Below are 13037 nucleotides of genomic sequence, written 5' to 3' on the forward strand. Positions count from 1 at the left end.
GATTCATTTTAAAACTCACATTCCCAAGTACAAAACTACAGAGAGGGGTCTGGAGGTTTTTTTTAGCAGCCAACTCCTTTTTCCATTGAAACTGTCAATCAGTCAATCAAAAGGGAGGGACTCAAGAGTGATGGTTCTAGATGTTCAAACAGAAAATGGTAAAACAATTTCTAAGGACAAAATTGCTTTCTCTATTGCCTGAAGTGTCTACCTCTATGGGAAGTAGCAAGAGCAATGATTAGTTTCTGGTCTTTTTGTGGACAAGGCTGTGCTAACACCTAGTGTATGTGACGGCAGCTTGCTGTCCTTAATCATACAGTAACCTTGAATATTATACATCCTCTAACAGTTCCAATCCTAAGTAGCCAATATTTTTTGGAAGCACAGGTTTCAGAAATTAAATTAGTTATGGAGTGTGGAGAGATATGGTCAATATCCTCTGAGTGACTAAAGCCATTTAGTCCCCAGGTTTCATTCTAAAGTGGGTTACATAAAAAGGTGCCCAGCACTATCTTCATCCCTGTGTGTTTACAGTTTGATATGCTTTTTGAAAAATAACATTGCACCACAAGAATAGAGCATTTCTCTGTGCTCAGTGCACGTCAGCAATTCAGAGAAAATTACTAAATATAACGCATAGGAACATAGCACTAAAGGGATGTGTAGGTCAAAGAGCCAAATCCCTTGATAATAAAGACAACCACATCACACAGTCACATTAAGAAGTTGATTAAGATGTATCTGCAAAATAGTTAGGGGTTTGCCCCCAAAATCCCAGTGAAAGGATTTTACAGAACCTCACCTTTTTACTGATTAAAAAGCTGCTTCTAATTTCCATCAGAAATTTATTCACAGCCAGTTTATTACCAATTTGTTCTTGTGCCAGCACTGTCCTCTAGCTGAACTAGCTCCTTTCCTTTCTCTCCCTGGTGTTTACATCTCTGATGTATTTATAGACAGCAATTCACATCCTCTTTCCACTTTCATTATACTGGGGTAAACAAGGAGGAGATTCTGATACTCTGATGTAACCAAACCACACCATCTCTGTGTTCCCCCTGGCATCGTTTCCACTGGATTCCTGAATGCTCCTAAAGTCCCCACCATATTCCAGAGAAAACCCCACTACCACAAAGAGTGACCGTTTTCCTAGCTTCTTGGAAACACTCATCTGGAATCACATTTACCTCATTAAGAAGCCTGAAGGAAAACCCTGAGATTGTTTAACAGGCAGTTCATCTACAGTTCTGCCTTCTACAAGTCATGGGTTTATGGCAGACACACTTGTCACAGACCCCTCTATTTTCTCAGTACAAGAACCTAGGGCTCTATTTAAAGCCAAAGTTTGAAATCCCAAAGATTACAGCTGGAAGATTTTTATCTGAAAAGACCTGGGATAGGTGAAAATGAAGACCTCTCAAGCCTGAAACACTCAATGTCGGTGCCACACAGGAGCTGCAAAGTCCCACCAAGCTCAGGTGGCCAATTCTAGTGTGATGGGCCATCATAGGATGACACCATGGGTTTACCTTGACTCCCCAGTCTGAGATGAACTTGGGGATCCAGGATGGGGCTTTTCCTTTCCCCTAAAATCCCCTGAGGTGAATAACAGGGAACAACTAACCCCTGGTGCCTGACAAAACATAGTGCCAGATTTTTCCAAGTCTCGATGGAGAGAACTTGGAAAACCTGAGAATTTCAGTGGGACTATGTTTTGTGAGGCATTTCTCCTATACCTGGTAGTGTAGTGGTTCTAGAACTGGCTGGGATACAAAATTCCCTCATTTAATTGTGGGGTTACCAGCTCACAGCACTGCCATGGGGAGACAAAACTTACACACCTATGGGCTCTTCTGAGCTAAGGAGCTTCTACACAAACCAGGCCTCAGGCAGATGAGATTTAGTAGGGCAGGACAGCTACAGGGAGGAGGAGGATGGGCTTAGCCCTATGGCTCAAGCCTTTCCAGGATTCAATCACAGCTTGTGGCTGTTATTTCTATATTATTAGATATTAAAGGGTGTTGATTGTTATCAAACATCAAAGGATGCAGTACAAATCATCCCATTAAAGCTTCCAATCTGATCATTATCATCTCTGCTGCAACCTCTTGCAAATCACAAAAGGCTGTCTTCAGTTGTGTCATGACTACCACCTATATTCATTTCTACACCATCATCACATGATGGGTACCCATGGGTTTTGTTCAGAACTCAGATTCCTATAACTCTGTATATGCTCTTTACTCAGTGGAGGAATACTAAAAAACTTCAAGAGGTCCATCTAATTTCTCTCTTATTGCTCATTTACCTCTACAGGAAAAAAAAAAAAAAAGAAAAAAAAGTAAAAAGAAAGAAACTGCCCTTCTGGTCTTTACAGATCCTCAACGAGATCCTTTGTGTCCTGTTGCTTTCTCTTTTTTCTAAACCTTTAATATTTATAGCCTTTAGCATTGCAATCTTTAACAAAAATAAAGCACAACTCAAGTCAAATGAAGTCAGTGGATGAGACAAAAGGGTCATGCACAGTTTAAATGCACTCTTAGACTCCTTCCAGTACTTGTAACTGAAGAGGCCTTCAGTGGCCTCAGGAAAAATTAATGCTAAAACCTCCAGGCCAGGTACTCCAACAAAACAAATGAACTGAAAGATTTAATGGGTTTGGGATACATCCTTACACACTGGGAAATAGTTGCTATCCTGCACTTAAGGGGACTGTAGCATCTAGTGGAGGCCGTGGAGGTGAAAGATTAGACAGTGGAAATTGGTACAGTGACAGCAGAGTGAGCTACTTCTGTAAAGATTTCCTCAGCTCCCTCTGACTCCTGTTATTAGTAATGTAACAGCATAAATCTGAGGGGCACCAGAGCTCACCTGCACATGAATGCTACAATTCATGGGTGACACCTTTAAAATCACCACCGTCAGAAGTATTATCTGTTATCCACACACTGGCTCTCTGAGGTTTTTTGCGGGAGTCGTTGGTTTTTGTGGTTGTGTTTTTCCCTTTTCTCAGAGGTATTTCAGATTCATAACTAACTGAGTAAGCAACAAAATAAGTTGTTTAAAGTATAATAATAAAACCCACATTAAACAGGTCCACATTTTCTGAAAATAATCTAGGCCCCACTGGGACTAGAACGCCAGAGGATTCTCTATCTGGGGTTTCTTCTCTCCTGACCTTGGAAAAAGCATGTATTGAACCCAAGTTTTTATAGAAACATATGGATAGTTTTAAACAAAACTTTCCCCAGAAAAAGATTGTCCAGGCATAGGGGAAACTTCTGACCCAGCCACAGAAACCCAACCTCAAGATAGCTAATAATGTGGAAGGTCATAGCCAGGGCTCTGCTGTTTACCTTCAACAATCATCAAATTATTCAAAGAGAAAATTTTCTTTTGAGGGGGTAAGGGGAGGAAAGGTGGAGTGAATTCATCCTAAAGCAGAAGAGGAGAAAAACACTGATATTTTGAAATGGAATATGGAAGGGAGAAAGGTATTTAATTTAGCTACACCTGTTGTTGCTGCCTACTTCAGAATCGAGTTCAGTTTCTAAGCTTCAATCAAAGCACCCACATCTGAAAAGAAACGCTTGCCACCTTCAAATAAAAACATGTGTAAATTGGTCTTGCTTGTCCCAATTCAATGTCTGTCACAGAGTACTACTGACAATCAAACATACCATAATGTCACACGTTGTACCAGAGCTGTCTGCTGAAGTCTCTATGTTCACTTTCTTCTCAAGCACAGAGGCCACTGCTGCATATTAATAACCCCAAATATATAAAATTCTCTTTTCTTTTGAATAAATTACATTTCAACTCTTGTTTTTCTACTCCCTTCAATTTACTTCCTCTAGATAAAGATGAGACAACTACAACTTCTAATCCATATCCCTTCCTGCTTTGAATAAAAGTACTCAAAAGGAAAATTGAAGCTTTAACAACTTGCTCTAAGAAGTTTAGCAGCAATTTTGTGGCCATAGTAGCTGACCCTGCATACAGTTGGTTCCACTTCACAGTACCTTCAGGAAATACTACCTGTGAAGAAGGCCAAACATCAAAGTTTCAGGGAAATCATTAAAATATTCACCTTGCAGTCATTAACAACAAAGGTATTTCAGTGTTAGAGGCTGGCATTTCTCAATAATGAGGTAGAAAATCTGAAAAGATTCATATCAGGAGATAGACACCAGCAGGAGCCATTTGGGATAACGTACCAGTTGGACTGACTTCAAATCTCAGCAATATATTCAAAAGAAAAGTAAAGTTTTAAGAGTGATGGAGATTTTTTGCATTTCTATGCATTAAAAAAAAAAAAAAAACAAACCAAACAACAATACAAGTTGCAAGGCAACTAAGTTTTTATTGTCTACTTCCTTATAGATATCTCCAGTAGGCAGAGCCCATCAGCCCCCTGAAACCACTCATCTCTTCACATCTCTTAATGGACTGGAGGAACCTTTTTCTAGCCACTAGATTTGCAACAAATAAATGAAGATTAGGGATTTGGTTACTCTCCAGCACTGTCCCGTAAGAACATGGTTTCCAAAACCTCTAATATGCATCTCTAGATTAAACACCTAGCTCTCATCTAGATGTCCCTCCCCCACCAGGATGTGGGACTAGAAAGTGGAAAATCCTTACAGCAAGTTCAAAAAAAGCCACAATGAAGATTATAATATCAATATTGAAATTTCTTCACAGATTGGCATAAAAATTCCACAGAATGACCCCAAATTCTGGATGTGAACTTTGACATAGAGAGGTTACTGTTAGTCAAGAGAGATAATTTCAGGTTGGATGTTTGCATGCTAAATAAAGTCTTTTGTAAGCACTAAAATAGTGCTTAAAATTCGTGCTTACCATGCACAGAGGCTTCAGCAAAGGGAAGAACCTGCATGTGGAAACTTCCAGTTGAGGTTTGCGGTTTTTTCTTGCTAGCTAGAATGACTTTAGGTAACTTTGATGCTTCAACAATGCATTTTCTAAATAATTTGCTTGATCTAAATTGGCAGCATTACATTACGAACAAACCCACCGATACTGATGTAACTGATACAATTTTTAGGCATTTAGCTTTGTTAAAGTCTAACTCCTCCATGAAGCAATTAAGGCCATTTGTAAATCTGAAAACCTAATTTAGAAATTATAAAATTAAGGCTAATGGACTCAATTATAATAAATGCATGGGTCAGCGATTGTAGCAATTTCTCAACCTTTTCTTTATGTCTAGGTTCAGCTTAATAACACACTCCATCTCACAGCAGTGATGGTGTGGCAGAATCTGGTCTCCAGAGTGGCTGAGAGAGCTGGAGCCAGGCTGGGAGAGACTGTCTGACTCCCTCTGCCTGGCAGGAGCCCCCTGCAAGCCTCATCCCACAGTGGGTTCAAGGCCCCCAGCAGCATCTCACATCCCCAGCTGCATGACTGCTCTCTGTTGAGACAGGTACATCTGTACAGCAGATAATTCATTGCCTCCCAGTGACCAGACATGCTGGGAGTGCACAGCTTTCACGTAATTGACCCACAGCATGATGTGCCTGCTCTCCCGTTGGGACCTTGAGGAAAAGTGATAGCCATTCCCTCCCTGTGTCCTTCCCCAAATGCATGTGGCACATGGCTGGGGCTCCTTGGAGCACACACAGACAAACACCTCCTCTCCCTCCTCTCCCGCACTCTTTCAGACGTGCAGGCAGCTACATGGCACCTGCACCATCTTGCAGGGAGACTTGAGAAACCTAATTTCAGAGCACTTCCACTTACGCTGACTAGGGTTGGGTTTTTTTCATTTCTTCTTCTCTTGCCTGGAGTTTCTTTGTAGATCCAAAGACCTTGGTGATTTTACTCTCCTAAACACATCTGCTATTTCCCAGACTGAAGTCCTCAAAATCGTTTTTGCGATGTCACGCTTGTTACTGAGAGTGTTTTGAAGTGAATAGAGGGTTTTAGCTTCAGAGACTGAACAGCAGGAGATGATTAACACTTAGGGAGTAAAGCTGTTTATTGTGTTTTAAATAGTGCAGAAGAGTTTGGTTTTCAAATTGGCTCTAATTAGTATAACGTACTTGTGCGTGCACATACCTGATCTCTACTTCACAAGCACCAAGGTCCTTATCAGACTGCTGAACAAAAGCACCAAAATCCACAACATGAAAGTCTGACTTCTTTTTTCTTCTACAAATACGTTCAGGTGGTTTGCATAGGTGAGGAGGACACAGGGACTGAGCTACTCTCACCAATTCTCAACACTCATCTTCAGGCAAAGGGAAATGCAAACAGCAGGTTAAATCTCCAGTGGGTGCGGGCAATAGTACAAAACATCAACGGAGCCTGGCTCGTCAGTCCTGTACTTCACACTCATTCCTGAGGTCCTTAACCTCCCAGGATTTTGAAGCTCTGTTTGCCTCTTGCTGCTCTTAGTAACAAGTGATGCAGCAAAACGAGGGGTTGGATGTTCCTCTCTGCTCCACCTGTCTCCGGGAAAGGCATTTTGGGATGCAATTTTCTTGCAAAAGGAGGCCCTGGCTAAGGAGATGGGTAGGTAAATGCAGGCAGCTGGGACACCCGATGGCCACACTGACACACCTGGCATTTCTGTCATCCTTACACCTGACTTTGATGCTATTCAGGAGGGGGTGCTCTCTCTGTAACCACACTACATAGCATGAATATACCCTGAGGATGACACTGGGGCACCAGTCTGCCCCGTGGAGTGGCACAACACCATCTTGGGCTGGGCAGAGGGTAGGGCAGCCTGAGAGGCCTGATCCTGACCCAGAGATCCCAACTACTGCTCTGGGGCAAAAGGCAAATGTTCATATCTTCCTCATCATTCTGACAGTTTGGCATGGCCCTGGTTACCCAGCATCCATCTACAGCCACGTTACAGTGACTGAGGTAGGAACCTTGGAATTAACCAACAGGCACTGACTTCAGAGATTGTTCATCAGATCCTTTTCTTATATTTTATAGAAGTTTCTGGAAGGAGATTCAGAAAGAAAACCTTTACCCACAACAGCTGCAGGGTGTTTGTTAGCAACAACATCTCTAACCTATATTACCACATCCGTAATGAGAAGAATACCGCAGTATCTAACCAACAATAATCCATGAAGCTTAAATGAGATCTGTCCTTAAGCAGCAAACCATCAACTGTATCTATTAGCCCTACAGGTACCTGATAAGAAGCAAATTAAAATAGTGGAGATCAAAGAAATGGGAAATTATATTTAGCTGGCTTATATTAAATAAAGTTTTTGACTCAGGCTCACTGGAGACTGATGCTTAAATTGCTACAAATGGAACTGCCATAAAGACAAAAGAGATTATTAAATCTTTGTGCCAATCATTCAGATATAGAACCAGAGCTCTGCATTTTGAAAGCATCTTTCAAGCGAGGATGAGTGAAAGATATGAACAAAATCTAACATTAAGACTTAAAATACCTTTTGGTATCCATTCAAATCATCTGGAAATTTATTTCATAGATGCTGTCTAAAACAGCAAAAACGTTAAAATAAATGTTTGAAAGAAGGAGGCAAAATCTAAACAGTGCAGTCTGACATTATGTATTGCGACATGACAAAGCAGCCATGTTTCTCTAAAACAAGGAATAATAAAAAATTCATTGAAAAGGTGGTACAAAATCACTAAGACTTAGATTTATCCAGAAGTATCAGGGGTCACCCAGGTATGACTCTCATTCAAAATGTGACCATACTGTAGGGACAGTTGTCCCAGCTGGGACATGTGGGTGTACAAGGTCCAGTCCCAGTGTCACAGCTATCATAGATGGGTACACTATACACAGAGCTATCCCTTCCATTTATTGGAGTAAAATATGACAGGTTAGACAGGTTTGGGTAATGCCACAGGCTGAATAAATGCAAGATACAAAAAGGCAAGTTGGAATTCAGAGAGAAATAACAACCAGCAAGAGCTCATGATTTTATACCTCTGAGTCCAAATACTGGGAGGGGGTAATGGAGCAAGAGAAAAATATCTCTACTGATTTTTTAGAAGAAAACACTTTTTTTAATGGAAAACAAGGAAGGAAAAAATATTTTGAGTCTAACTTGATGAATCCCTCCAAGCTTCCTATATGCTACAGGGATAAAGCAGACATCACTGACAGGACTTGACATATGTTAAATTTCCTCCTTTGACAGAGACCTGGAGAATACAGAACATCTGCACAGCTATATAGTGATACTATCCTACACTCTTAATGGCTGCTAATTATCCTAATGATCCAGTCCTCTCTGTAGATTGGAGATGTGCTATGTGATTAAGGTATGGCTGAAAAAGTCACCCTAAATTAAAATTAAAACCAAAAAATAATGCAGCGTATCTTGTTTCACTGCCAGACTGCTCAGCACAATTACAAAGGCAGCTTTTAAACCTGGGCAACTTTATGGGGGAAATCTGGGCCCTGAACAGTCATTCTGGTGGCCAAAGGGGGAAGATTTTGGAGGTGACTTCTCTCAAAAGAAAACAAGTGCGAAAATCCTGATTAAGCCTTTGCTGTCATTTTGATGGAGCTGATACCTGGTGCTCCTGAAACCCCTTATTCTCTTCTCCCATCCTGCTGCAACTCTCTCAGATTATCTTGGCTCAGCATCTCCCCACAGTGGGAGCACACCAACATCCAATATTATGCACAATGCGGGGCGGTAGCACAAACATCTGCTGCTGCAAATGGAGCTACGTTTTCATTGATCAAACACACCCATATTTTCTGGAAACTAAAATCATGACACCCCACACAGTGCCCTATATGCAGCTTCTGGGATGGGCAGCACAGCAATTATTTATCCTATGGGCCCTAAATGATGTAGAGAGCGGCACATCATGAAGTGCAGTACTAACCATAAATCAGACTCAAATAAATTAGTGCTATCTTTTCAACTGTATCAAATGTGTAGCTATTCCTTTCAGATACATCATAGGTCTTTTATCCAGGGTAGCATCAAGGTTAAAATGATTAAGTAAGTAATTTCATTAGCAATGATAAATGTTAATGATGATAGAGAGGGATTTTTGGATGCATTTCATAGAATCACAGGATGGTTTGGGTTGGAGGGGACCTTAAAGATCAATTTGTTCCTGTCATGGGCAGAGACACCTTCCACTAGACCAGGTTGCTCAAAGCCCCACACAACCTGGCTTTGAACACTTACAGGGATGAGGCATTCACAGCTTCTCTGGGCAAATTGTTCCAGAGCCTCACCACCCTCACAGCCAAGAGTCTCTTCCTCATATCTAATCTAAACCTACCCTCTGTCAGTTTGCACAGAAGCAAATGATGCTGATGTGCTACCAATATCTGCTGTTATGTGTAAGCACCAAATACACCCACCAGGACTTCAAGAAATCTCTTTCCAAGCCACAGTTCAACTCTCAGATTTTACATTAGAGATGTAGTAAACTAACACAGGACAAAACTGGATCACTGTCCTGGACACACAAATTCAGCCACTTGGCTTAAGTGTGTAGACATGCTGTGCTGTCCAGCATTTATTGATTGCCCTCTGTGCCCCTCAGATCCTGAATCCCATCCTCCCTGGGACTTGTCTTTGCTCTCTCAAGGGTTTTCACCAGGTACCTCAAGCCTGACATTTCCTTTCCTCTGCCAGAGGGGAGGAAAGGGGCAGGGGCAGGCATCAGGGCTTCCACTCAATGGCTGGAGCAGAGTAGTGAGGTGAGGAAGAGAGAGAGCCTTCAAATCCTTTGCTTTCCTCCTCTCCAGTGGAAATAGCTCAGAAGTGTGAATTGTTTTGTGTCAATAGGGGTCCCTGTTAAATTTTGTACCACCACCTGCTTGCAGTTGAAGACAGATCAGCTTTAACAGAAGAGGAAAGAAATAATGTGCACAGACATAAATAAGGAAATGCTAAAGTTCAAGAGGTCGTGGTCCTGAAGCCTAAGCATCCCGCTGGAGAGAGGCAGTGCTGGTTGGGAGGGGGCAGCAGCATCTGCTTGCTGGCAGTGAGGCCACGGTGGGAAGTGGGTCTTTACCTAGCAAAGCTCTTTGTAAGCAAGTAGGCCAGGAACTGCTAAAAAGCTGTGTAAGGACTTTATGCTTAGGTTAATTTGCTTGTTATTTTTAGTCCTCCCACAGTTAACATCAGCCAATACTTGTTGAAAGCAGGATCTGTATCAACAGTGAGTCCAAGTCCTGAAGCAGAGTAAGTAGCAGGGTCTGAACTGTGGCCGGGCTGCTGAGGCCGTGGCTTGTCCCGCAGTGGCAAATCCAACCCCAGAGAGAGGTACAAGGCTGATATCCACAAGGCTTCCCCAAAAGCATGCAGGCACAACAGGGTGGCACGCACTGGTGCATTTAAAGCACTCATGAGTTACTGTACACCTGTTTGATACCTTGTGCTACAGAGCGTAGCAACATTTAGCAGCTGCCATAAACATCGTGGTAGAGGTCTTTGAAACAAATCCAATAGCTCTGAAAACTCAGTATTTCCCATGGTTAACATTGCATTAGAAACAGTAGGTTTGCATTATTCAAGATTCCCCACTGCATTTTGGTTCTCATACACGTTTATTTAGAAGGAAGGAAAGTGTGCTACTTTCTGCACCCATGTGTGACCAAAGTGCTTTAGCACTTGAACAGAATGTAAGAGTCTCCTAGCAATGCATCCTTAAATGCTCAAAGCTGATTCAGGTTAAAAGCATTAGAGGAAGGAGAAAAAAACCCAAACAAACCCCACCTAATGTGTGTACATGAAAACGCTGACTTCCAGCACATTCAAGACTTAAAAACATGGAACCAATTTTCTCCAAAACTTGGAACTCCCCAGTGAGGGCTATAAACAAGCTAATTTGACATTGCTAGTTCCAGACAGCTTAGACTTACGAGTGTGCACATATTTTATTCTGAAGTTATGGGAAAAACATATTTTCCCCATGCTTGCATAAATCAAAAACAGCTGAACCAATTTTGCTTAAATTAGAAAGAGAGAGAGAGGAAGGAAGGAGGGGTGAGGAAGTAAGAAAGAAAGGGAGAGGAAAGAAGGAAAAGGCTAAATACAAAAACTTCGACTTATGCAAGGGTTGAAGAAAAAAATCCCTAACAATCAGGAAACATTCGGGGTGTGCTCAACATTATCAGTGAAATAATGCACTATTTTATACTATTTTAAGATTAAAATATCAGAAAATAATTGAAGATTTTCACATTACTTGAATAGCGCCTATTGTGCTATGCTAAATTTTTACCTCTTGCATTTAGTAATTTCCTCTTCGTTTGCCCCACTTCCTCTCCGTTCTACTGAACCTCCCTAGTTCTTCCCTCCCTGCCATTTGTACCTCTATGTATTCCTGGGACACAGATACACAAGTCATCTCTCCCTCTGTCACTCGAGGCAGATCCAGCCTCATCCATCCCCACCACAGGAATAGTCTCTGGCAGATTTTGCAGGTGCTGTTTGGGACACTGACTCAGAGACTGCCAAGGACTTCACCACTGCTCAGGATTTGCAGCTACACTTCTTCCAGTACTTAACCCTAGTCTTCATTTCTGTGCTTTTTGGAGGGAGGAGCTGTAAATGTTGGAGCACTGGAGAGAGTGTTACGATATAGGACAGGGACAGAGAGGGGAGTAGGGAAAAGCATGTTGTGTATGGGAGAAATGATGAGGATACTATGCAGGTGAGCCCAAACAGGGCTGGGTACAGGGCATCACTCAGGCATCTGTGGGCACTCACCAAATCTCACCTAGGGCATCCCTTGCTCTCCACTCTGCTGCCAAGATTTATCCCTATGACCTTGCTGAGCCCCTCCTACCTCCTCTTTCCACTTCTGTTCCCTTGCAGCACCACAGCACCCAGTTCACAGTCCCACAGAGCAGGCAACTGAATGGCACTGCTTATATACCCCTATGTGTTAAATCCTGTTTACCTTTCTGCTTTTGATGAAGGTTGTTTAAAATTTTCTGTCTCTTAATAAAACCTACAGGTGCTTTTTTTACTCTAATTTTAAACAAAAGATTCAATTAGTGCCTTAACTCCAATGCTAGCTGGAAAGCAGCAACAGGGAGAGGCTGAATTTCCCAGAGGGATGTGTCTGCTGCCCAGTGCAGCATCTGCACCACCCAAACCACCCACTGTTGCCTTCAGTGATTTGGAACATCAGAGAAAAAAATCCTGTCAGGATTTTTAATTTTCCTTCCTTTCTCTTTAATGTTCTGTTCCCAGTCTCACCTCAGGTTCACCCCTCATGAAAGCCTTCTACCCTCAGCTCACCCATCACCTCCTTCCCCCATCAGAGCCATTGCAAACCCCAAAGCAGTAAAAGGTGAGGATGCAGAGAAATGCAGAACTCAGTAAGAACTCAAAGTTTAAACATTATCAAGCCACTGCCCTCCCCCAGCACTGCCACCAACAACAGGCATTATAGCCAATTTCAAGTTTTTGAGATGTTCCTTGTGTTGCTGTGCCCTCTTAACCCATAGTATTGCTTTCCCATAAAAGTCTGCAGTGATGCTTCAAAATCTGCCTCCTAAACTTCCCTGAGCCCTGTCCCAACTCCCTGAGGGCTGTGGGGATGCCACTTGCTGTGGTCCCACTGCAACACCACAGCAGCTCTTGCTCTCTACAGCCACATGCACAGGAACAGCCTCTGGTATGTCAGCCCAACAGTTATGGTCATTTAAAGTTGATGTCTACAGCATCTGTTTAGCTAGTTTGTTTATAAATAAATTTGGAAAATCCACATTGCAATAATCCACACAGATTTTAAGGAATTTAATACACAAAATGCAAATCAGAGAGTAAATGAAAAATAAGTGACCGTGAGAATCAGTTTTTACCATGCAGAGCCAGTTTCAAAATAAAAATGAGAATCATAATCCTACTTTACATATAATTTTCTTCAAGCATGTGTAATTTACAACTTACACAAAGCAACAGGAAGATTAAAGACATCTTTTGAATTAAAACTAAAGCGCTGTGTAGACTCCCTGCAGTAACAGTTTATTACACCCTATGCAGCTCTGAGGAAGCAAAAAAGTGTTTGTCCAGAGAGCC

General features: G+C 42.0%; 1 protein-coding gene across 1 annotated transcript in view; it reads right to left on the bottom strand.

The window, feature by feature from the left end:
• GPR39 (G protein-coupled receptor 39) overlaps positions 1 to 13037 on the bottom strand; it is a 79135-nt gene that overhangs the window by 32463 nt on the left and 33635 nt on the right. The window lies entirely within an intron of this gene.

Source organism: Manacus vitellinus, unplaced genomic scaffold, assembly GCF_001715985.3.
Source record: "Manacus vitellinus isolate BGI_N305 unplaced genomic scaffold, ASM171598v3 scaffold_22_pilon, whole genome shotgun sequence".
In the NCBI taxonomy this organism is placed as follows: Eukaryota; Metazoa; Chordata; class Aves; order Passeriformes; family Pipridae; genus Manacus; species Manacus vitellinus.